Source organism: Mesoplodon mirus, assembly GCF_964341445.2.
Source record: "Mesoplodon mirus genome assembly, chromosome: 9".
In the NCBI taxonomy this organism is placed as follows: domain Eukaryota; kingdom Metazoa; phylum Chordata; class Mammalia; order Artiodactyla; family Ziphiidae; genus Mesoplodon; species Mesoplodon mirus.
In genome coordinates this window covers 36,205,031-36,230,682 of record NC_138985.1, presented here as the reverse complement: position 1 = coordinate 36,230,682, position 25,652 = coordinate 36,205,031, and the positions used below count along the sequence as shown (strand labels likewise).

General features: G+C 34.0%; 1 protein-coding gene and 1 long non-coding RNA gene across 5 annotated transcripts in view; one reads left to right on the top strand and one right to left on the bottom strand.

Annotated features, from left to right (window-relative positions):
* The window catches only part of SEMA3A (semaphorin 3A), a 504,012-nt gene that overhangs the window by 356,931 nt on the left and 121,429 nt on the right, over positions 1–25,652 (top strand). The gene's annotated exons all lie outside the window — the stretch shown is intronic.
* Positions 11,073–25,652, bottom strand: part of LOC309810363 — a 67,298-nt gene continuing 52,718 nt past the window's right edge. The window contains exons 3-5 of the long non-coding RNA XR_014294972.1: positions 18,233–18,351; positions 13,286–13,348; positions 11,073–12,049 (exon numbers count right to left, since the gene is read on the bottom strand). This is a non-coding gene — a long non-coding RNA (uncharacterized lncRNA). The remainder of the gene's footprint in view (positions 12,050–13,285; positions 13,349–18,232; positions 18,352–25,652) is intronic.

Sequence of the window (25,652 nt, the reverse complement as noted above, 5' to 3'; positions counted from 1 at the left end):
AGGCGGGTGTCCCTCATTTGCACTCTCAACCTGAGCCAAGCGTGGTTAGAGCAAGACCATTATGGTTTCCAGGTTTTTCTTCCCTAATTTTTCAATACTTGAATCATGTTGGAAGGTGGACCGTACAAGTTACCATGCTGAATAAACAATACCACCGTTTATATTGCAGATGAAATTTTTAAATGCTTTGCTGTTTATATTTGAGAAAAAGAATCACAGTTCATAAATTCTGTGACCTTAACAGCTCACCAGTGTATTTCTTGTGAGCTATTCACATTCTAAACTCTAGATATTATCAGTGAGGCTGTTTCTCAAAATCAACAGAACTAGTGGCCAAGTGAGGTAGTAGGGGGACCTAAGTTATGTTTAGAAACAAGTTTAGGAAAAAAAAAAAATCACAAATGGTGAAAGAGAGAGAGAGAACGCAGAAATCCAAACCAGCATCTCCTATACCCTATTTAAAAGATTGCAAATCACCATTTTACATTTTGACTGGTTTGCTCTAAATATAGGGTATGCAAACACCATAGTTATGAGATTAATACACTTTTACCCTCTACACTTATTTGGCTCAATTGTAAAACGTTTTCTTTTTTCCCCCCTCATAGTATTTCATCACTTTTTATTCCTAAGAACAATGACAGAAAAAATAGAAATGTTAGCATTCAGTTCTTAACTTGCAGGGTATTTAGTTTCATGTTTTGTCAGATCTGGTTCACCTAATGCCAGAAAAAGAATTTGAACAAAATTAAACAGTTTTCTTAAGGCTGTATTGGTGCAGTGATGTCATTATCAATTACTTATTAAAAGACTATGTTATCCGTAGTACTCAATTTCTGAGTGACATCTTCATTCACAATCAATACAGACATAAGGACTAAATCATAAACAGCACATTAACCAATATATATTTTTCTTTTCTTCATAACTACTAGTAGCTAGTTTGGATCAAAGACTTTATATTTCCTGGAGCTAATCTGTCACTGGAGGTGTGTACTCCAACTTAAATCTTTCTCTTACTGTGCCCTTTTTGATTGATTGCTTTGCACTCATTCCCTATATAATCTATTTTAAAAGGAAGTTTCTGTTTATAAGAGCTGTAATTTGTTTGTTATCAATATTATATTTTTCAAAAAACACAAAGAGTAGTGCTAAACCCCATTGCCTGCTCACCTGTTTGGGCTGTTTTCATCTTCTCTTTTGTTCTTCCTCTTCATGACCCTTTCTTTGCCCTTGAACTCTAGTTCTGTTTTTTCTTCCTATCTCTTTGTCTTCTTGCCTAAATTACTTCATTTGGAACCAAAGTTTAAGGTAGTGGAAATACAGCTTGGATATATAGGTGAGAAGGAAGGCATTAGTTTAATATATTTGAAACTTGGGGAAAATACCAAAATAAATTTAGACTGAATTTCCACAAATCAGAATATGTTTACCTCCTCTTGGAGTGTGTTTCAAATAGGCCTCAGCAAGCTATCTTGTAGATTTGTTTTAAATCATGATTGTTCACTTTGATGATAACCTGAGGAAATGATACAAGTCCATTCTAAATTATTTGGATAACTACCTCATAATCATGTAAAATCTTAAGATTTTGGTGCTCTTGTTTGCTTAAGGCTTATAAGCATGTGAGTGCCAAGGATATACCTTTAATTTTCTTGGGCTAATAAGAAGGAAACAAAGGTTGAGTTGATATGCAAACACTGTCTTCCTGCCAAGTAAAGGCCAAAATGAGGTCAGAGTGGGCTATGTGAAGGAAGATCTTGCTGTGGTTCAAAAAGAGAAAAGTAAATTACCCCAGAGCACAAAGGAAGGTAGAACTGCTAGCTTCAAAGACTAGCTTCTGGTCACTAGAACCACGTTCATATTGCAAGAAGGTATTTACTTTTCAAGATACACAAAGATATTATTGTCCCTTTGCTTTGCTGTTGCTAATTTCAATTGTATTTGCTTTCTAGTTTTGTTGGTACTTAATTTTAACCAGGAAGAACCTATATTTAGCTTTATAATTTTAGTTACTATTAGAAAATATGCTATGTAAGGTAACTGGTGGCACAGTAAGAAGATACCTTGGGGTAGCTTTTAAGCAGATAGTGTCACCTGTTTTTCACATCTGAGGACACTCCCCTTGATCTAGTGTAATGGCCTCTGGTCTAGGTTCCTCATAGCTCTCAGCTGCTCCAGGCTTACCAATGTAGTCAATTTGGACGTGATGCGAGCTGGGGAAATAGAAAGAGCAAAGGCTGGTGCTGTGAATCAGCGTGAGGTGATGAGCATATAGCACTGAAGTGAAAAGGAAAGACATAATGAGAAAACCAGAAGTTCTGGAATAAAGGTTTTATTTATTAAATAGATTTGGGGAATACTAGGAGATAATGGAGGCTTAACATTTATATCTAGGGCTCTTCAGCTTTGTAGCTGCAATTCTGTTCAACTGCTACAATCAATGCCCAAGTGATCTTGGAAGCAATTTGTATTCAGAAGCAATTTATATTCAATAGAGATAAAATTGACTTTAATAAAAATATAAGAAACATTTTTCCTAAGCAAGGTTCTCACAATAATGGTGAGGAACTTAAACACAAATGTCTGCCCTCAAAGATTTAACGTATACGTAAATATGTAACTTCAACATGTTGAAACATCAGTAATGATAACAACTATACTCCAAGCAACTAGTATTTACTAAGCAATAATTATGCTCTGTACTGGCTGCTTTGAATGTATTACCTTACTCAGTGTTCACAAAATCTGATGAGGTAGGCACTCTTCACATCCTCACTGTACTGATGAATAATTAAGGGTTTCATAGGTATTTTATAATGGGCCTGAGGCAATCTTGCTATTCATTGGTTTATGTCTGAGTGGAGAACCTGCTCCTTTAAAAGGAAGTACCAGCCCGGTACAGAGCAAGAGAAGGGTTAAAATCACTAATTCTGGGCTTCCCTGGTGGCACAGTGGTTGAGAGTCCTCCTGCCGATCTAGGGGACACGGGTTCATGCCCCGGTCCGGGAAGATCCCACATGCTGCAGAGCGGCTGGGCCCGTGAGCCATGGCCGCTGAGCCTGCGCATCCGGAGCCTGTGCTCTGCAACAGGAGAGGCCACAACAGTGAGAGGCCAGCGTACCGAAAAAAAAAAAAAAAAAAAAAATCACTAATTCTGATTTAGGTATTAAGTCAGAGATTTTCTCATGTATTTATTTTATATTCCAAAAATACTTAACGTGTGCCTAGTTTGAACAAGGTGATGACTGTAAATAAGGGAACACTTGATGAAGTGAAGAAAGGCCATCACATTTAAGCTGAGTTTTGAAAAATGGGTGAAGTATTGATGGTTGTGGAGGATCCATTAGTAAGCCTAGAAGGATAGAATAGAAAAACAGAGACATTAAAGTCCACTGGGGAAATGGCAAATACCCCAGTGTGCATCTAGTACACTGATTTTCAAAAATGAGGCTGGAAAATTAGGATCAAGTTGAGTTTAGGGAAGCTAGCCAAGAGCTATACAAGATTTTAGGAAGAAACTACTAGTATTGCTATGATTGGTTCTGAAGCATGTTTTTGGTGTAAATCCGTGTGTGGAGGGGAGAATAGACATATAGGTACATCCATTTTGAGATTATGGCAAAAGTTGAGTAGTGTCACATGATGAGAACCTGGACTGATAATGAGGGAAAGATAGTACTGTTTAAAGTTCTCATAACAAACAATAAGAAAATAACATCTAAATTTCATAAACCACTAGATGACGTACACTGACATGATGATACTTTTTAAACTCCCCAGTGAAAAGATGGTTTCCCAATTGTCTGGGGACAATTAGATAAACATGTTTTGTAGCATACTGTGGCTTATGCACACTCAATTTTCACTCCTAAGTCTACAAATAAGCTGAATTTATACTGTGCATAAAACATTAAGCTACCATATGCAAAGTTATGCGAATTTCTCGCCCACAGTGTATCACAAAAACATGGTTTCTCCACACTTGTAAATCCAGAGAATGCTATTTTGTGTAATGCATATGTGAAAGCAATTCAAACATACTTTGTTTAAAAAATAAAAATAAGAAAACACAAATAACTAAACAAAAAAAACCCAAGATATATCGTACTTAGAAATAGTAATTTTTAAATGAAAAAAAAATCCATGCTTTAATTTTAATTTCATTATTAGGTTATAGCTTTTACTGATTTTGTGAAATTTTTATGCAGATGATGTATCCAATGTATCCCTTGTTATTCTGCCCAATTTCCATCCTGCTGTAACTACTCTCCATGATTTTTTCATTAATTTTATTACTATTCATGACTCATCGTTGACATATTTGATGCTTTTATGACTATTATAGCATTTTGTATTTTAACCCTGTGATGAAGGTGTTATCTCCATTTTTCATTTTAGGGAACTATGTCTCAGAGAGAGTCAACAATCTACCTATCATCACACAACTAGTAAATTTGTTGTCATACCATCAATAACATACAACCTTCCTAGTGGCATCAATATTAGTCTCATATTGTACCAATATTGTAGCATGCTCATTGGTAGGATGCTGTCCCGAATGTGCATTTTTTTGTTAGTTTTTTTTTTTTTTTTTTACTGCGGTGAGGATACTTAACACAAGATCTGCTGTCCTGACAACTTTTTAGGTGCACAATTCTGTACTGTTTACAGGCACAGTGTTGTGCAGCTGATCGCTAGAACTTACTCATCTTGTATAACTGAAACTTTATACCCATTGAGCAGCAACTCCCCATTTTCCCCACCTCCAAGTCCTGACAGAGACCATTCTGTTCTCTGATTCTGTGAGTTTGACTGTTTTAGATTCCTCACATATCTGGAATCATGTAGCATTTGCCCTTCTGTGCCTGGCTTATTTTACCTAGCATAATATCCTTCAGGTTCATTGCAACAATATTCACAATAGTTAAGATAGGGAAACAGCCTACATGTCCATCAGCAGATGAATGGGTAAAGAAAATGTGTCAGATGCAATGAAATATGATTAGGCCTTAAAAAAGAAGGAAATCCTGCCATATTCAATAACATGCACTATGTGTTCATTAATACTCAGGTGTAAACACTCTCAAAATAGTGAATTTCAAGTAAAATGAATTACAACTTGCATTAGTAGGAACCTACTTAAAAGAAGCATTAAGTTCTTGGTGCTGAAAATGTGACAGTGACTGTCAACTTGGTAAAATGGCAGTGGCAAATTCATGACGTACTTTAAAAGGATATGATAATAATATAATCTGAAAGTCATGTTTCAATAAAAGAAGTGCTTGGATACCCACAAAACAGTTACTTTCTGTTTCTACTGATTCCCTCTCTGTGTAAGAAAGGTGTTGAGCAAAAATAAACAAAACCTGCCTACTGGTATTTCCACTTAGACACACAGGAGAGTTCAAATATGTTTTACAATCAAAGAGAGTTGTGATTCTTATTTTATTTTTTTTTTAAATTTATTTATTTATTTTTGGCTGTGTTGGGTCTTCACTGCTGTGTGCGGGCTTTCTCTAGTTGCGGTGAGCAGGGGCTACTCTTCGTTACGGTGTGTGGGCTTCTCATTGCGGTGGCTTCTCTTGTGGAGCACGGGCTCTAGGCGCGTGGGCTTCAGTAGTTGTGGCACGTGGGCTCAGTAGTTGTGGCTCACAGGCTCTGGAGCGCAGGCTCAGTAGTTGTGGCGCATGGGCTTAGTTGCTCCACGGCATGTGGGATCTTCCCGGACCAGGGCTTGAACCCATGCCCCCTGCATTGGCTGGCGGATTCTTAAGCATTGTGCCACCAGGGAAGCCCAGGAGTTGTGACTCTTTCTTACGCAAAAAGGATAAACAGAATCTGTAGCATTAACATATAGAAATATATTTGAAATAGATTTCTTAAAATATTTTAAAAATTAATGTTTCCCAATTCTCAAAGTAAGTTTAGCAATGAAACATGCCCTTTTACTATTTTTCAATATTTTGATCACGTAATAAATATTTCAGGAAGACAGAAGAATCTGGATATTACTATACATAGAATTTTAGATTATCTAATAAACAGAAAACACTTAATTTTACATGGCACACAAATTATCAAATAACAGAAAATTGGTATAGTCTTTATTTCACTTTCCTTAATGTAAATAGACCTTATCAAGCTATCTCTGTCTGTGAAGATATTGAAATATTAACATATTTTTTAAAAAGCTACATTTTTACTCAAAATTAATTTTGTACTTATGAGTCTTTAGAGTTTCCAGCTAGAATAAATGTATTTGGATAAATATATATTTATGTGAAAGGACATCTTTTAATCATTGCCTCAAAAATTGAATGACATAGGCTTTCAGCTTTCACTTAACACAATTATTTCTATCTTTGCCTATTTTACTCAGATACTTCAGTAATTTCAATCCATTCCTATAGAAATGATAGAAAATTTGATATTAGTACCTGAGTACAGTTTTGAGATTTGTATGTTTACATGCAGGAAATATATTGTTTCAGATTGTCAGAAATCAAACCACATAGAATGACTACTTTCCATTTTTATTTTATTTTATTTTTCCAGTCTGCCGTTTTAATTCGATTGTGCATCTCCGGCCACTGAAAGCAATCTCAGGAATTGCTGAGTGGTTAAAAAGGGAGTCAAATGGGATCTAAAATCAATTCACAGGTCTGTCACTGATTCATTGTGTGACTTTTGCTGCCACTGAAATGATATTAAACTGGTCTCCTCAACATTTTTATACCTCAGGATTTCTCTTGTGATAAATAAATACCTATCTAATATGCATTATGGATATATACTTTAAAAAGTAGGTGATGATGAAGAACTACAAGACTAGCTTCTGTTTTAACAAGTTACCTCACTTGAGATTACCACAGAGCTTTATACAGAGGCTAAAAGTCTGGATATTTCTAGTGTTGCAAATGGGGTTTTGTATACATGCCAGGGTTCAAGCTCCTTTTAAGTGCTTTTATCCTGGCAAACTTTTCTTCTTTTGATTTATATTTTGTTGGCATTTAATAGCTGTTGTACCACATATTTAAATTAACCTGGAAAAGATGGATGTTTAGTGTCCCATATCGACTTGCCCTTTGCTGGCCTAAATCTTGGAGGCAAATGGAAGATTTGCAGGGAGGAACACCTATTCTCTGTATTATTATGTCATGCTAGATAGCAGTCCTAGGCACTACCTTAACACTACATCAAATTTTTGCAAATTTTTCCTAACAGTATGGAATTTTTAAACGTTCATGCTAAGATTGCACAGTCTCTTAGACATATATGAATTTTTTTCTAGAATAAGATGTAATAAGTTATCTGACAGAGGAATAGAAAAATATTATGCCATTGATAAGCAAAATATTTCCATTTTTGCCATACAAACGACCAGAAAACTAGATGTGAACTGACACCCCTTTGTTCATAAATTCATCAGAGGCAATCAATAGCTTCCAGTCTCCTTTTCTTTTTTTTTTTTTTTCTTTGCGGTACGCGGGCCTCTCACTGTTGTGGCCTCTCCCGTTGTGGAGCATAGGCTCCGGACACACAGGCTCAGCGGCCATGGCTCACGGGCCCAGCCGCTCCGTGGCGTGTGGGATCTTCCCGGACCGGGGCACGAACCCATGTCCCCTCCATTGGCAGGCGGACTCTCAACCACTGCGCCACCAGGGAAGCCCTCCTTTTTTTAAAAATAAATTTATTTGTTTTATTTATTTACTTTTGGCTGCGTTCGGTCTTCATTGCTACGCGTGGGCTTTTCTCTAGTTGCAGAGAGCAGGGGATACTCTTTGCTGCGGTGTTCACGCTTCTCATTGCCGTGGCTTCTTCTGTTGCAGAGCACAGACTCTAGGTGTGCAGGCTTCAGTAGTTGTGGTGCACAGGCTTAGTTGCTCCGCGGCGTGTGGGATCTTCCTGGACCAGGGCTCGAACCCGTGTCCCCTGCATTGGCAGGTGGATTCTCAACCACTGAGCCACCAGAGAAGCCCTCCAGTCTCTTGATTAAAATCAACTTAAGGTAAAATGAGAAAACAAAATGAAATGATGTGTTTGCCACATGGATGACAAAAATGTAATCCCATTCACTTTTCTACCTTATACTACTCAGAGTCTGAAATTTTTAATAAGGTCCTAAGAAAGAAATGAAAAGTACTTTTCACCTGTGCTGCTAAGAAAAATATTTTGATCTGAAAGATTTTAGTACAAAAAATTAGGTTGGAAGATTTGATATACACAGGACTACTGAAGCCCAATACCATCCTAAGCAGAAAGCTCAGCAATGTTTGATATCTTACTTTTTTTTTGATATCTTACTTTTTAAGAAATGGTGTGTCCAGAGTTAACCTGTGACCACAGTTTCCATGAATTTTTGCTTAAAAATATATGTTTATAAAATACTATATCTTACAGTTACTGCATAGCTCCTCTAATTCCTATCCTTCATTTCATAATATAGGAAATTTAAACTCAGATTGCTCAAATAGTATTCTCAAATCCCATGGCTACTTAGTGGTAAAAGCTGAACTTAAACTCAGCTCTCCTGACAGCCAATTCAGAGTTCTTTCCATTGCACTACACTGCCTTCTCTCTCACTATCAAACATGGAAAAGGACGTGAAAGGCACAATTTTTCATTTACATCAAACTGTGTATAAGTTTTATTAAAATAAAGTGAATAAGTAAATAACATTAGATAATTACTTTTAAAATATAGTTTTACTTTATTTCTCCATGTATTCATGGTCTGATTATAAACTATATAATGTAATGTCAGGGAAACATTGTATGATTTCTTTTACAAAATAATATTTCCTTATTCAAAATGAGTCATTTGTTTCTTCAAAATAGATAAAATTTGAATGTTGTTTCAATACTTTATACTATTTTCCTTTATTCTCATTAAGGTAGCTAGATTAAAGATGATTTCTATTGGTTGAAACAGTCAACATGTATCAAATATTATCAAAGAAAATAATTGAAACATTAGGAAGGCAACCTGAACACTGTGAACACCAGAATCATGCAAAATTTCACCCACACACCTCTGCATACAATGGACAAGAACGACTAAACTCTTTGATCTCTCCTGGACGACATGAAAGAGTAAAAGGGGGAAAAAAAGCAGCGTCTGTTAGAAAAAAGGGTTTAATGAACAGGGTGGAGACCAGCTGAGTGTTGACATAGAGCATGAGAGAAGAAAAAGAATGCAGAAACAAATTTATAGTCATAGACTTCAATAGATCCAAAGAAAGTCTGATTTAGAAAAAAGATATTAAACTAAATGCAGTTTGATTTATATGTAAAGTATTTATAATTCCTGTAGTGAGTTCTCTACAAATGTTTTCAATAGGAAATATATATATATATTACATATGTATATAACTTTTATGTATAAAACTATATATTATATATTATTATATATGTGTGTGTTTATAACCATAGTGATGACAACATCTTAGACAAAAATGTGAAGGTGTAATATAAGGAATGTCAGTTTAAACTGCCTGAAAATATATTTGTAAATATAAATTTTAGTCTGTTTTTCATTTAACTTAAGGAAGTTGTGGGAAAAGTGGGTGTTTTGAAATGGATCAATTCTATAGGGATAGAATTTGCCTAGGCGTTGTCCATCATTCAACTGTTGCAACTATCCAAAGCAAAAATATTTTATCGGTACTCTGTAAATTTGGGCGACTTTCAGGCTTGTGAGTTTTTGTATCCCAAAGGGTGGTGGTGATGGTTTTTCTTTTTCATGATTGGCATCATATGCTGTTATAAGTATAGATTCTGCTATCATGTGATTTAGTATTTTCTAGGATTCTGACTGTTACACCAGCCGTTCCCAACCTTATGTCTGGTAGATGACATGTACCTATGTGACATTCTCTCCTGGGCACACCCATCACTATATGCATAAGAATATTCTGAAATATGAGCAGCTAAAAATAATGACATCAGAGCCTTAACTTTGAAAAATAATGACATAAGAGCCTTAAGTTTGAACTGGCCATAGTTTCTTTAAAATAATAATAAAGTAAAAAGAAAACTATTGAAAATGGACACATTTAAGTTCAGGGAAGGAAGCCATGTTTGAGGTTAGAGAAAGTGAATCATGGGCAAAAATGACAAGAAGCCATGATCTTAGATGTGTGAGAAAGTATTTAGGAAATATGAAAAGAAAGATATTTGCCTCTAAGATCATGCCTGTAGGTAATAGACTAAGTGGACTCTTCTGCTGGACACCAGACAAGTTGTGTAAAGGTCACCATGACTACAGTTCTACTTGGTGCAACAATGCTGTTAACTCAGATCCTGCCCCCTGCCTGCTGCTCACCACTTGGCCTGTCCAATCAGGTTATCACACTGAAGCCAGATCAATCTTCTCAGGAAGCAAACAGTAGCCTATCGCCTCTGTTTAAAGATAGCAACTAGGAAAATCTACTTTTTGGTCTTGGTCCTTTCTATCTCGGAATCCTTTTCTGGACCTTTATCCCCTTACCCTCTACTAACATTCTGGACTTCCTTTTCTTTTTCTGGTTCCTTTAATTCCCTGTCTCTTTTCTTTTAGGTCTTTGCACTTATTGTGCCTATTCCTTGGATCCCTTGGATATTTGCTTTAATAAATCAACCTCATCCTTCTGATTCCCAACTCAAGCATTACTTTCTTAGAGCAAGTTTCCATCACTTCTCTTGTATTGTAGATAATACTACTATTATATGTGCTGTCATAGCAACACAGGTGAAAAGGCAGACAAATAAATAGATGCATATATTGTGTTAAGTCCTATAATAGGGATTAGAGAAATTTATCTGAACTAGGATATATATTTGCAGGAAGGATTCACATTATAAACTCTGAACTGCTAAGGGTAATTTCTTCATCTCTCAAGGGTTAACTGTGATTAACAATTGTGATTCTTTTGTGCAAAAAGCCACAGGGTGTAGATCAGAATGAGGACCTGAAATAAAGATCCCCAGCCAGTTTGAACCCTTGAATAACACCAAATAGTCTCTTTTTTAAAATGTGGGTACTCCATATTTTAATACAAGCCATTTTATAAATTTGACATATATCCCCATTTTCATGTCAGGAATAATCCATATCGATTAACATACAAGTATGCTGAAATTTTAGTACTTTGGGTTCTTTTTGTCATTGGTATAATTGTTTTATCTCTCATACGCATAAGACCCTAAGCAGAGAACAGATTTAAGTACAATTTTCACTGTAACATTTGATCTGCAGTTGAAAGTTATTCTGCTGTCAGGGCCCTTATGTAGCAAGTCAGGAAAGAAGTAGATGAAGGATACACATGACTAAACTTAAAGGAGGGAAGGGGTCCTAAGAGAAGAAAGGATTGAAGTAATATGCCTCCAAATCCATTTTGTTAAAATAGGTTGAGCTAACAGTGGAATTTATTGCATAATAACAGTAATGATAATACCATATCTATTAATTTTTATTTTGGGCCCTTTGTTTAAAATAGAATAGAAATTCTTTGCAGATTTCAGTGCTCTGAATCAAGTATGACACTTAAGATTCTGTGAGTGCTGTCACTTGTAATGTAACATAACGTTTATGTTGATGTCTACATTTCTGTCCTGAAGACTAACACAGAGGAAGCAATAAATATATTTAGCAATGTAACGTTCAGCAGCAGCTTTTCCTGGCAGTGTAGGGAAGTGGGAGTTTTAAGGTGAGAGGGCCAAAGGGACAAGGGGAGGGCAAAGGCAGAAATATGTTCACACTAACATTAAAAAGGCAGAAATACGTTCACACTAACATTAAAAAGATAATAACTGAAGGTAGCATTACCAGAAGACTATGCTCCATTGTTTGAGTTTCGAATTAAAGCTCTCTGAGGATAAAGGCAAATTCTATTTTGGTCAGAGAATTGCCTTTCATCTCCCCCCATCAGGATGTAATTGGCAGGAGATGACACAACCTGCTTAACGATCAGGTATTTCAGAGGTTCCCAGTTGACAGGCAGCAAGATTCCCTTGACTCTCCTTAAATGCCTTTTTTTTCCTCTTTGTGAGCAGCATGTATCTGGCATCTGTAAAACATTAATTCACTAATATTCTCAGAGAGTAGACCGTGGGTTGACAAGAATTCCAACTTTAGAATTTAGCAGAGTGTACAAAGTTATGAAAAAATGTGGCCTACATGTCTATCTCTTGGGAAAAATGAGACATTGTAATATTATGGCATTTAATTGTGTTCATAATATACTGATTTAAATTCTAGAGAAATCATCTCAGAATTCTGTAATGTTTGGCAGGTTAGAAAAAAAGAATATTATAATAAAAATCACTGCCTATTTTTGACAAACTGAAAATGACAGACTCTTCTTAGTTATTAATAGATCAATAAATTTCTGGATATTCATTGTGAGGAAAGTATGAAGATATTGCCCAAAACATGGAGTCAAAGTAAAGCAGTTTTCCCTAAGCCTGACTGACTTTTTAGAAACCACTTTGGATTAACCATAGTGTTAGCTAGATTAAGGTTTAATTTTATCATTTTACCTCAAAGGGATATTGTGATCAAATGTGTTTTACCTAGTAAGGCATTCTGCCTAATAGATTCTGAATTGTACCAGTAAATACTACTTATTCTAATTCTCCTCCCATTTCCCCGGCCCAACACTCTGATGATAGGTGTGTACTTTCAGTTTGGAGTTTTTTTATTCAGATTAGATCTGAAATATAAAACATTTTGTGTAAAAGCATACTCTTTTTATCAGTCTACACAGTTTTCTACAGCACACAGTGTGACATACTTCAGACACTTGTTAAGTTAAAAATGAATAACCACTAGTAGCATAATTATTATGACATTAAAAGTATCAACTTTAAATATTCTTATTTTTAATAGGAAAACAATCAGTTAATATTGTGCATTCAGTCCCACTTTGATTTATTTTCTTGGCTTCTAGGTGTAAGCTTAAATTCTATTTTGCATTTATTTGTTCAACTCTGTGTTGTGTGATTCCTTTTCTTTGCATTTGGGTTAAATCTTTCCTCCTTGCAGAGAAAACATGCTATTGCCATGCTATAGGCTATTTCTGCGCATATTTAGGCAAATCATCTGCAAACATTGTGTTACCTGTCCATTGTTTAAGGAGCAAATGTTAAAGCATACATGTTTCAAGAATAGATTTAGCAACCGTTAGTACTCTGATTGTCAAATTCCTAAGTTTTTATTAAACACACATGTTGATTTTTTCCTATGAGATAGTCCAACTGACTTATCCCCTGAACTTCCATGGTTTTACTTTTAAAGTTCTTACCAAGTTCTTTCCAAATCAAATTTTAAATCCAAGAAGTGCGTGCACTCACACCTCCACTGTAATCTAAAAAGTAAAAACAGTCTTTTATAATATTGGTATTATTTTATTACCCAGAGAATATATGAGATCAAACTTCAAAATCTTTCAAATATTCACAAACATAATTCTCTTGTTTATTTCTTATAATAGGACAGATCTAACTTCAAATCCTTCCTAATATTATAATAATGAGTTTTACAAATATATTGTCCTAAGAATGAATGTTTTAAATGTCTTATTTATTTAGTCTGAATATATCTGTTAAATATTTCAAGCTTATACAGCAATTTTGCATCATCAGTACATTTCATAACCTTTAAAACTTAGTTTGATAACACAGAAGGTTTCCTTGCTACTTCATAAATCTAGGTATTTAAAGTAATACCCAGTATACTTAAACTATGAGTTTGTATATAATAGTTTTATGTATAAGATAAATATATATAAATATATATACCACCCTTTAGAAGCTGCATAATTATTTCTAAAAAAGTACTCATTTGTAAAATGAGCCCTATAATGAATTTACCATAAGAAATGTTAATAACTACTTTGAAGGAATGACTATGTTTCATCAGATATATAGGTATTTTGAAATTATAACTTTATGTGATTTAGATATGTATCATTTCTGTGAAGTGATTGAAGGTTACAGACTGTTAAACAGTTATCTTTAAAACTATAATTGCACTAAATCAGTAATTTTAACCTCTATTTTTGTCTATGAAATAATATTTGCAGTCTGGTATATGTCAAAATATCAATAGTTGACAAGTTTTTATAGATTTGTATATATGAAGTTAAAAATATTCTTGTTGAAGAATTTACAATCAATAAGGACTTGATTTATTTTTAAAAAGGCAAAATTTGTACCAGTTATACTAATAGCAACATGTGTAGCACATATTCTTCTGCCAGTGGAGTACCAAACTGATAGCTGAACTGAGGTCTTGAGATTTCTGTTCCTATTTAAGGGGAAGTATTTTGCACTACTAGGAAAACGTGTTGCAAAGTGGTGCTTGAGATGAGTGTTTACATATAATTTTTCACCAAATGGTATTTTTTTCCCCTAAAAGCTCTAAATTGACTCATCATTGGGTCTTAGGAGAATTATTACTTCAGTGCCTTTTTTACTCTTAGTATAAGCTCAAAAACTATGCAAATAACTTTAAATAACTTAAAAAAAAAACCCTTTCCATTGTTTGAAATCCTGAAAAAAATAAGTAGCATGTAAGAACATTTAGAGCAGCAACGAAGACTTCTCACCAGCAAAAGAATAATTCTATCTTATTTACTTTTAAATTCTCAAGCTAATATTTCATATTATAGTGGTTTTCATCTTGTTGGACAGGAAGTTGGGAAAAATGAGTAGGATGGTGCATTTCATATCATTTTTCTAAGTATGTCAAATTTTATAGTCAAAGGATAATAAAATATTCTATTATCTTTAAATAGATATGAAAAATGTCTTCATAATCAGTCAGCATAAAACTCACAGAATACCACTTGTGCCATAGTATGATAGTGGTAAATAAAATTGAACTAAGGAATCCTGCCTTAAATAACTTAGAATTTACTTAGAGACATGACATAAAACTGTCAAAGTCAAAAAACATATTTTCAACAAACATTTTTTTGTTGCTCATTTTATGATGATACCAACTTCATGGATTTATATAGTTGAAAGATAAATTTAACATGTTTTCTGTCCTCAGGACTGCAAGGGCATTTGGGAAAGAAATCATTTTTAACATACAACAATGGCCAGTTATATACAGTTATGTAGAAGGTGTCATGGAAGCCCCTATTTTGGAGTATCTAGTTTTGCCTAAGAATCTTTAAGCTAGTTCCAAAGCAGGTCAAGACAAGAATAGAGACATTTCAGAAAATGGGAAGGACCTTGCAAGGCACAGAGGAACAAGATTAAGACAAAATGCAGAAACATAGAGGAAGGCAAATGCTAGTAAAAGAATATAATACAATGCAGTAGATTTTCAGAGAACAGAGGTCAGTGGTAATGAAGTGTTCATGAAAGATTTCAAGAGGATAGTAATAACAGTGCTACCAATAAAACAATAATAATAAACTACTATTTTGAGTTACTCCTGAACACTTTTCTGTATAACTTCTGTTTATCTCCCAGATCTCCACTGAGATGCCCGTCTCTAAGGGAAGCCTTCTCTGGCTACTTCATTCCCAGTCACCACCTAAGTAAAGTCACCCTTGTATTTTTAATATATTGTCTTTAGAAACATACATTAAAATTGCATATATATTGTATATGTGTGTGTATACATATATACATATATATAAATAGGGAATACAGACATGTTTAATGTCTGTATCCCCTATAACACTATAAACGCCAGAACACTGCTACTGTGTCTGTCTTATCTAGCTTTGCAACCACAGCTCCTGGCATGAGGTAGGATCATTGAAAATCAATGATTACATGTCCAAACACTGTGCCAAGTAGTTATCTTAGTTCATCACTCCAACAGTCGAACTAGGCAGATGGAATTTTTTTCCATTTTATAATGAGAAGAATGGGAATTAAAGGGGTTCATTGATCTAGGGAATTCCAGATCACGTTTTGAACCCGGGTCTTTATAACTACTATAACCTCCTATTACAGTAGCTGTGGTAAGTTACTTGAAAGTGAATTCTGATAATGGCCTGCAAGAGTTTGGATAAAAGGATAGAACAAGGTAAATATTTTCACTACAAAAGGAAACCAGAAAAACAAAAGTCATGAAATTAATAGCAGATACACTATTTTGGGGTGTGGAGTGGGGGTAAGAAAATATGCTGAATAAGCCATTTTGCATATTAGAAAATAAGAAGAAATAGAGTGTTGGACCTTAGGATTAGGCCAAATTATGAGAAATCTTGAAAGAAAGTTATATATACGAAAAAGAAAGCTACTGAGGATGGCTGAATGGGAAATTAATATGAAGAAAGCAGGTTTTATACAGCTTTAAAGGGCTAGTGGAGCATGTGATAATGCAATTGGGTAAAAAGGGACAGAGCATCAAAGAAATCTAGGAGGCTAAGCAGAAATCTAATCTTGATATTTTAATCTTATTGATGAAATCTAATTTTGAAAAACTACAAACAGATAATCTTTTTTTACTGCATTAATTACCTAATACAAAAGGATGCAATCAGAAAAAGAAAAGCTTCTTCCAAGTTAAAAGAACATTTATAGCATTTCAGAAGAACATTCTGAAAACCCACTATTGCGTAATAACTCTTAGAAATAGTTGCAATTTAAAGAAGCATGTCTAAGCATTTCTTTAACCAGGAACCTTTGTTAAGGCTATGATGAGTTCTTTTCATCCCCAAAGCTTCAATGAACTATGTCAAAAAGCAAGAAAATGTGATTCTTTAAAAAAAAAAAAAAATTACACATTTTAGTTCAGCAAATTCATTCGTTTATTAATTCATTTATTTAGGAGTGATGTTCTGTTTCAGAAATTATACTTATACTGGAAGAACTAGGAAAATATAGAGAGATCAGCTTACAAGAATAGAGGGGAAAGAAAACAAATTATTAAATAGAGTTTTATGGATTCTGATTGAGGAATATGCACCAGGTGCCAGGGAACGGTTTGTATGTTAAAGGGTGGTAGACCATACAAGGTGGTTTGGAGAAGGTGAGGCCAGAAGCAGGGAAAACGTTGAATGTGGCTGCCAGGAGAGAAGAGATAAGGACCTACATTTGGGTAGCTGCAGTGAGATAGATTCAAAATAAATTTTTAGTATATATAGAAGCTGAAGGTAAGAGAGGGAGAAATACAGGACAAATGCCTATCATAACAAAAATGAGGATGAACACAATAGAAAAAGAATTAAGTGATATAGAAGAGGTAGAAGCAAACTTTCCTCCATGTTCTGTGAGATAAATGCCTGTGAAGATGGTAGATGTGTTGTCTTCTAGAATGATATGCAGGTTCACTAAGGGGCTAAAGAAGGGAAACTGTGGTCAGTTCTACTGGAAGATAAGTCAAGGTTAGTTCGTGGATGATGTGGATTGCCCTTAGTTTATTTTCTATATCAGAGACAGTGTGAAGAATGAAACTGATAAGGTTTCCGACTTTCCTCTTGTGCTAGAAAGTTCTGAATCAAAACCGTGGCCCATCTTAAGCAGGTGTATTGATGAATGTAGTATCTCCTTTTAGCCCTGTTACTGACCCAGAGTAATATCAGCCCTATTGCCCTTTCTGCTTGCCACATCTTAATTTATGCTACTTTGTCATATCCTATGACACTTGAAATCTGTTCTGGAAAATATATGGTGTAGATGCATTTGTATTTATTTCTGTAGCACTGCATGGATGATGGCTTAGGAGAAATAGATAATACATGTGGAAGACCAGTTAGATTATTGCATAGCCAACACTTTAACGGTAAAGGTAGAAGAAAAAAATATAAGAGCTTTTTTGGTTAAAGGATAAACAAATTGATAATTGATAGTTAGTAAAGAATACATGAAACTGATAAACGAAAGTATGTTCTGGGCTTTGAACATGTGTAATAATGATGATTTCATTGATAAGAGTTGGAACATCATTAGGAGAATTGGCTTGATTATAGGATTGTGGTGTTAAGAGAGAACTTACAGTGCTTGGTTTCCACTCTATCGAGGTTATGATTTGGATGAGACATCCACGCAGTATGTCACTTAGGCAGATATTAAGCTGAAGGGAAAAAAAGAGTAAAATGTAGACGAGGGAGTCGTGACAGTGAAGTTTTGAGTGATGATTAAGGGGAAATAAAATATAAAAAAGCCAAAGACTAAACTTTAATGAAAGTACTTTTGGTGAAGCTACATAAGAAATGATGAAGAAAGAGGAAATAGACAGGGCTAGAACAAACACAGAACAGAGTCAAAACAGAAAACCTTACCTTGTAATAGGCACTCAGAATTTCCATAGTGAATGAAAATGCCAAGGAACAACAACAACAAAAAGCCTTGGGAACACTCCAGGGGAGTTGAAACAAGAAAGTCATTGGCGTTTATGGCCCTGTAAGTAGAAGAGTGGGAATGGAATTCAGAACAAAATGTTAATGTGGAAGGGATCGTTGAGAACAAGGGATAAGAATAAAACAGTTTACATGTGAAATTTGGAATATGTGAAAAGAATCAAATTCAAGGCAGTGTCAGTCAACAAGAAAAGCAAATTATGCAGCCAGCCAAATTTATCTTTATGTGTTTAAAATATATTTCCCAATTAATCCTTGGGAAAAAACAAAACTTATCTCTTTTTCTCAGGTCTATCATTTGTTACACAGGCCCCTGGTTATCATTTTGAACATGTGAAGAAACAAGTTAAGACAACTTGTGGTAGAACAAGATTAGAAATAATAGTTCCTTGTTCCCAGAAATTTTTCTCAGTATACAAACCACAACTTTTTTGGTATGAATTTTTACAATCGCACATTTCATGTAGCAATACCTGAACAGTTAAGCCTATCTTCTACCATAATACCTTGGCCATGAACATAATTATTGTGAATTCCAACTCTGTTAATTATTAGTTGTACCCCCTGGAGCATAGGCATTCTCCTTAACTGTCAAGTGAGTAAAATAATATCTGCCTCCTAGCAAGTTTGTGGGGAATATAAATATGATTTGAAAATAACAATAATAAATCTAATAGCAAAGAGTTTATATGGTCCAGTCACATAGGAGAAAACAGCCTTAGGTGAAAGTCAGAGTCACACAACTACAGAGCAGCAGAGCCTGGGCTCAAACCCAGGTGCTCTAATCCCAGAGACTGTGAAAGTAGCCGGCACAGGACTCGCATCTTCCTATGTTCTCAACTTGTGCTGCTGTAATTTAATGCTAGTATCAGAGAGAGGGCAGGCAAAGGGGACTGTGGTAATAGTAATTGTAGTAGCCACATCAATACCAGCAGGCTTTGATGTTCACCCTTTGGTTCTGCAGAGTGATCACACAGAGCACCTACAATTTATAATAGCTCTAGGGGTAGGAAAACAGTAAAAACAGCATTGCTCTGGCCTCTTCCCCGATTCTGTGTGTCACCTATGTTTGGGCACTGAAGCAATTATAAAGTGCCAAACAACAACAAGATGGGGAAAATACAACAAGATGGGGAAAATAAAACCAAAAACTTAGTGGAAGGTGAGCAGTCTGGTTTGATTATACATTCAAGGTTCAGTTGTACTTCCGTCTTCCAAAATATTGTATGTGTCAAAGCTTCTGACTCACAACAGTCATGTCTTCATGATAATCCACTCATATGTGTCTTTTCCATTTTGCCTCTTTTATTTTTAAAAATGCAAAGGGGATACAAAATAGAGGATGGCTTCATTTACTTTTAAAAGGTTAAAGAAGATACAAAAAATTAGAGTAATATAAGGGTATACTTAAAATAAAATTAATTTTATGGTGTAAATAGCTCAACAAATTTATTTCATGTTTTCTAATTATTTTTTCTCTGTTAAATGTTATTGGAATTTTATCTACAAAAAATTCCAGATTTCAAATTTTCCAATTGTGCTACAGTTTATAACTTTAGCACATGATTCAGGATATTCCTCAACTTAGTTCCTATCGTATTTTCTCCTTTCTTGATCTTGCAGCAGTTTTCCATTTCCATCTGTGTTCACTCACTGCCCTCATCTCAGCCCACCAGTTACTTTTTCCCCCCCAGAACAGTGTCTAAGAGTTTATGATCAGTTTCAAAGCTCTGTGTAATGTGATATCCTCCTACATCTATGCTCTGTGTAATGTGATATCCTCCTACATCTATGCTCTTTGTAATGTGATATCCTCCTACATCTTTGTTCTCATTTCCTAGACACCCCCTCTCATCCTCCCTTTGCTCCTCCTAAACTTCAATACAGTCCATTCGTGCAGTTAGCAAAAAAAAAAAAAAAAAAAAAAAAAAAAAAAAAAAACCACATGTAGCATCCTCCCTCACTAATACTGACATATTCTTATCCTTTATTCTTAACATCCCTTGAGAAACCCACATGGTTAGGCATAACATTTCATAGGCATTTTTAGGTTTCAACATACTGTAACTTTATTTTTCCTAATGGCATTGTCTTTGACAATGTATAATATCAGTGAATAGTGAAAACCTCACAAGCAGGTTTCCAGAAGATTGGACAGTCTGTATCTATAAAGACAAAAGTAATTCACCTACTGTTGAGGACAGATTCCTACTTTATTTTGCTCATATTCAGAAATTTTGACTTAAGATATGGGATATATGAAGCAAATGGGTGCTGTGGCTTTTTATTAACCAGCTGGAAAGCTGCCTAGTTTTCCATTTTTCCTTGCCATTTACCTTGGCATTAGCAAAATTTGAGTGTCTTCAAATAAGGAGGAGCTAGATTTCTAATACATTGCATATCTGGGAGCATAAATTTCAATGATAGGAGACTATGCTCAAATTCCAGAAATGTTTAAAAACCACAAAATAACTCTCTAAAAAAAAGTATCTTGCCTCTTTTGGGAGGACTTTTTTATAATACCACATAGATAAGCAACAGTTGTACTGCTAACTATTTAAGATACTAAATGAATTTTGCCCCCATATCCTTGATATTCCAAATTAGCTATGAGGCATTCTAAGCAAAATGGGTTTAGGGGATTATTTTATGATTTATGGAAAATTGGAATAACCAGATCGTGCCATAAGCAATTTCATCTGAATTTTTATACATTTATTCTCAACTCACTGTCTCAATTCAACTATCCAGAGAGCTGATTGGTCCCTTTAGTGTTTCAGATTTTCTGAGTGAAAATTTATAAAGAAACATGTACAGAATTACAATTCATTAATCAGACATAATTTCCCTACTGTGTTATTTTATTATCTAACCTAATTTTAGGATTATTTTCAAATATAGTATAAATATCATTTATCTTATAGCTACTTGATCATTTATTCAAAATATGTACAATAATTTCAAAAACTGCCTTGAAACAATAACCAGGTCATCATTTTCCTGGTCTTTATGGTAATTTTTTTTTAAAGTATTTTAAAGCATCAAAAGAAATAAATAACACTTAGGGACTTGAAAGAGATAAAGAAATTAAGAACGGTAGCAAAACTGTGATTCTATAAAATTAAATCTGACTCAGAAATCAAGCCATTAAATGTGTAACCAAATGAAATTTCATTGAAATGGTTGGTGGTTCTAAACCTACTATATACACACCACTTGTATGATCACTGATGCTCAGCCAAGGAGAAATCTGGACTTGAAACAGGCCAACAAAAATAAACATAAGATAATTAGTAATGGCACTTGAAATGTAGCTTGTATATAGAATAATGTCTTTTACAGAATTAACTATGGATTTAAGAATAAATGTTGTAACAGTAACACACAAAGGTGACCATGGAAAGAGGCAGAATTGGTGGAAAGGTTTTAAAACTGAGATACTAAATAATCAGTTAATCTCTCTGAACTTCAGTGTTTTTATTTATTTTGATGGATTGCATAAAATAGTAATATTAATAAATCTAGACTATCTAGAGGCCATGGTTATCCCTTATTTGAGTCAGTCAACGTTTTGGTTTTATTTACATTTATTACATACAATACTGAAGAAGTATGTATTTTTAAATAAATGTAGTTTCAAATTATTATTTAGTTAATTACATTTGTATTTAGTTGATTATATTAGTAAATATCAGTAAAAATATACATATAGTAAATAGATATGGTGAACTATCTCTTATAAGGTGATCATAATTTTATGCCCTTCTATATAAATATAGAAAATCTTATCAGAAATTGGTTTATTTACCAAAATAATTTTAAGTGATTAGATTTCAGTCAAATTTGGACTTCCTTTGCATTTTGACATTCTTTATAAATGTTTTTATGTTTCTGTGACGTCGTATCCTACTGATTAAATTCTAATATCAAATTTTAAGGATGAAACCTCTCTTTTGAATATAACTATAATGACACAGTAATGAATAGCACTAGCAATTGGCATTTATATGTTATTTAAATGATCCTGTACACTTCAGACAAGATTTGACTATGTACTTTTAGGTATGGATGACTACTCTGAGAGCATGCCACCTGCAGTGTTTTAATACAGCCAAAATATAGTTTTTCTATCCATGTGCAGGTTTTGGATGGCTTGAATTTCTTGTTAGACTTCATAACTGGTTGATACAGGAATTCCTTGAGCTCAAAAGCTAATACCACTATGGACTTTACCTGTAGAATTTTTTTATAATCAAGATGCTCTTAGATTTTCCTTGGTCATATCTTAAAAAGGACCTCAGGACTAAATTCTTACAAGATTTAATATAGTATAACGTATAACCTTTTCTTTTTAAATTAAGGAACACCACTTGTATGCAAGATTAAAAATAAAGATGACCAAAAAAAGTATTTCTTTTTCAAATAGTCTTTCCTTTATTTAGTAATACAGGATTCTTCAGTGATGACAATAATATTAGAAATTACCTAAATTTCCACTCCACAGTGTATCGACTGCCATTTTCATTATCTTTTACACTCTATTGTTATCATCTTGAGTTCTTTCCACTTTCCCCTTCCTGCTGCTCATCCTTGTTATATAGCTTTATATCTAGAATTCAGCCCACATAAATAATTCACAATTTGAAAATGAATGAAACATATGTAATATATCCTAGTCTTTCAAGAGCATATACTTCTTGCCTCTTTATACTTCTCTTCATTTTGAATTTGTATACTACAAAGTATGTAGGAATATATGTCATAACTTACAGTATTCAATTTTATACTACTAGTATTTATTTATTTTATTTTATACTGCTAGTATTTAGTATTTATTTCATACTGCTCTCAGTCTTTATGTGTTACTATTCTCTCCACATCTAAAATTTTACAGTTCTTAATGACAGGGCTTAAAATATATTTTTTAAGAGTAATAAATGGGCATTAACAATGGGCTAGTGCTATTCATTACTGTTGGCATACAGCAGTAGCATGGATAATTAAGATGATGATAAAATAATTTTAAGGAAGCAACATGAAACCAAAACTGCAAGGCAAACTGGAAAGCTACCCCAAAAGGTAGACTCCTTTTTTAAGTACTTTTCTTCTACCATCATGGGGCAAGCCATCCTCAATCTTGCTCTCAGTGTTAGAAAGAAAAAACAAGGAAGAGAGCAGAAATTAAAACAGAGAACCTTTAGTCAATCTCATAATTAAAAATGGAAAAAAGTGTTTTGTTCTCTTAACCTTTAAAATATACAATATAGTTTGTGTACATCTGTATGTTTAAAAAATTGTAAACCCAGTATCATGGTTAAGAAGTACCTTAAAATATATATAATATTAAGTTATATATATATATTTATATGTAATATGTAATATATGAGATCAAATATATAGAATATATGCAAATGTGTTTATATGTACATATATGCATTCATATTTATAACTACATATCCATATAAATAGTAGTCTAGCGTAACTTTGTTATGCTATCTGCATATTTCCGGTTTTTCCTTTTGTATATATATGTATATACATATATATAAACATATGTATATGTTTAGGGGTTTTCTAACTAATTATGTATATTACACATCAATATTGATCAAACATAGGTTTGGAAAATATTGACAATTTAAAAAAAATTAACAATGCCAAGACACTTAGAAAATACAATTTTGCTAAATTTTTCTTTCCTGTTATTCCCAGTTCATTGTTCAAGTTGGTTCATTCTTCTAATTATGCCACAAATGTATCATGTGCTTTCTTCAACTTATTAAAAACATCTCTTCATTTTGAATTTGTATACTACAAAGTATGTAGGAATATATGTCATATCTTACAGTATTCAATTTTATACTACTCTCGGTCTTTATGTGTTACTATTCTCTCCACACCTAGAATTTTACAGTTCTTAATGACAAGGATTAAAATATATTATTTTAAGAGTAATAAATGGGCATCAACAAGCTGAGCAAGATACTAATTGAGCTTTCAACTACTCTTAAAATAATTTATAATGATGACTTATTATGTTTTCTGTAATTGAAAATGTCATCTACAATGGCATAAATGTCCAGTCCATGCAAATGGTAATTTTAGGTGTAAGGTATGATTTTCAACAGCAAACATTCTAGTTAATAAACCAAGTAGAGAAAAGTGACTTCCCCTGGCTTCAAAGAAGATGGTAGTAACTATGAGTTCTTTAGCTATAAGGAGCTAAATTCTGGCAAAAACTGAATGAGCTTGGAAGAAGACCCTGAGCATCAGAAGACACTGCAGCCCCAGCTGACATCTTGATTTCAGCCTTATGAGATCTCGAGCAGAGGTTCCTGCTAAACTTTGCCCAGACTTCTGACCCACGGAAACTGGGCTATAAGAGGTATTGTTTTAAGCCACTAAGTTTGTGGTAATTTGTTGCATAGCAATAGAAAACTCATATAGGTAGATAGATAAGAAATATTCCTTAAGAAGATGTATTTCTAAAGTAGTGTGATTGATGTTCTTGTAGCAACCTAATATAGTGGCTTTTAGATTTCAGGCTAGAAAAAGATGCTTTTTACCAGTGGTGAAAATGATCTTTACTGGTGGTAGAAGAGTAAGTAATACAACGATGATTGGAATATTTGACAGAAATGGAGGGTCTAGGATTTTAGATGGTAGGAAAGGATCAGTATGATATAGTGATTCCAGCTATCGGACCTACCAGGGCAGATGTGGATGTACAGGAAGGAAGTACATTTTTATACAAGAAGGTAGCATAGAAGTCTTACTGAAGAGGGAACTTCTTGAAATTTGTGTATATGTGAATTACAGATACAATGAAAGATTCACAGTAGAGACTTACCATAGACGTCAGGACAAGATAATAAGATGGACACAGAAAGCTTAAAAAAGATCTGTGTTATAAAATTAGCCCAGGTTCTAGAATGTGGTGGAATGCCTCAACAGTAACTGAAGACAAAATGAGGTTATTTTTTAGATAAAAGATCATTTCCTAAAACAATTGGTTAGGAATCCACATGGAATTCCTGGTTAGGAATTTTCTAGTTGGGAAAAACAGAGTCCAAGAAAACTGCCATACAGCTTATCAAATTTTATAAAAGACAGCTGTAACAAAATGTAGTTCTTAAATGTAATTATAATATGAAATTTATATAATTAGAAATTCTTAAGAAACACAGAGAGGACAGGGTGCACAGCCTCAGACCCATGCAAGCAGAATTTTGGAGCTGAGTTCCTTGCATAAAACCAGGGGCTGTGAAAGACAGATGCACCTATCCATGAAAAATGGAATAAAAATGTATTGCTCACCAGCCAGAGGAAGCAGCAATAAATG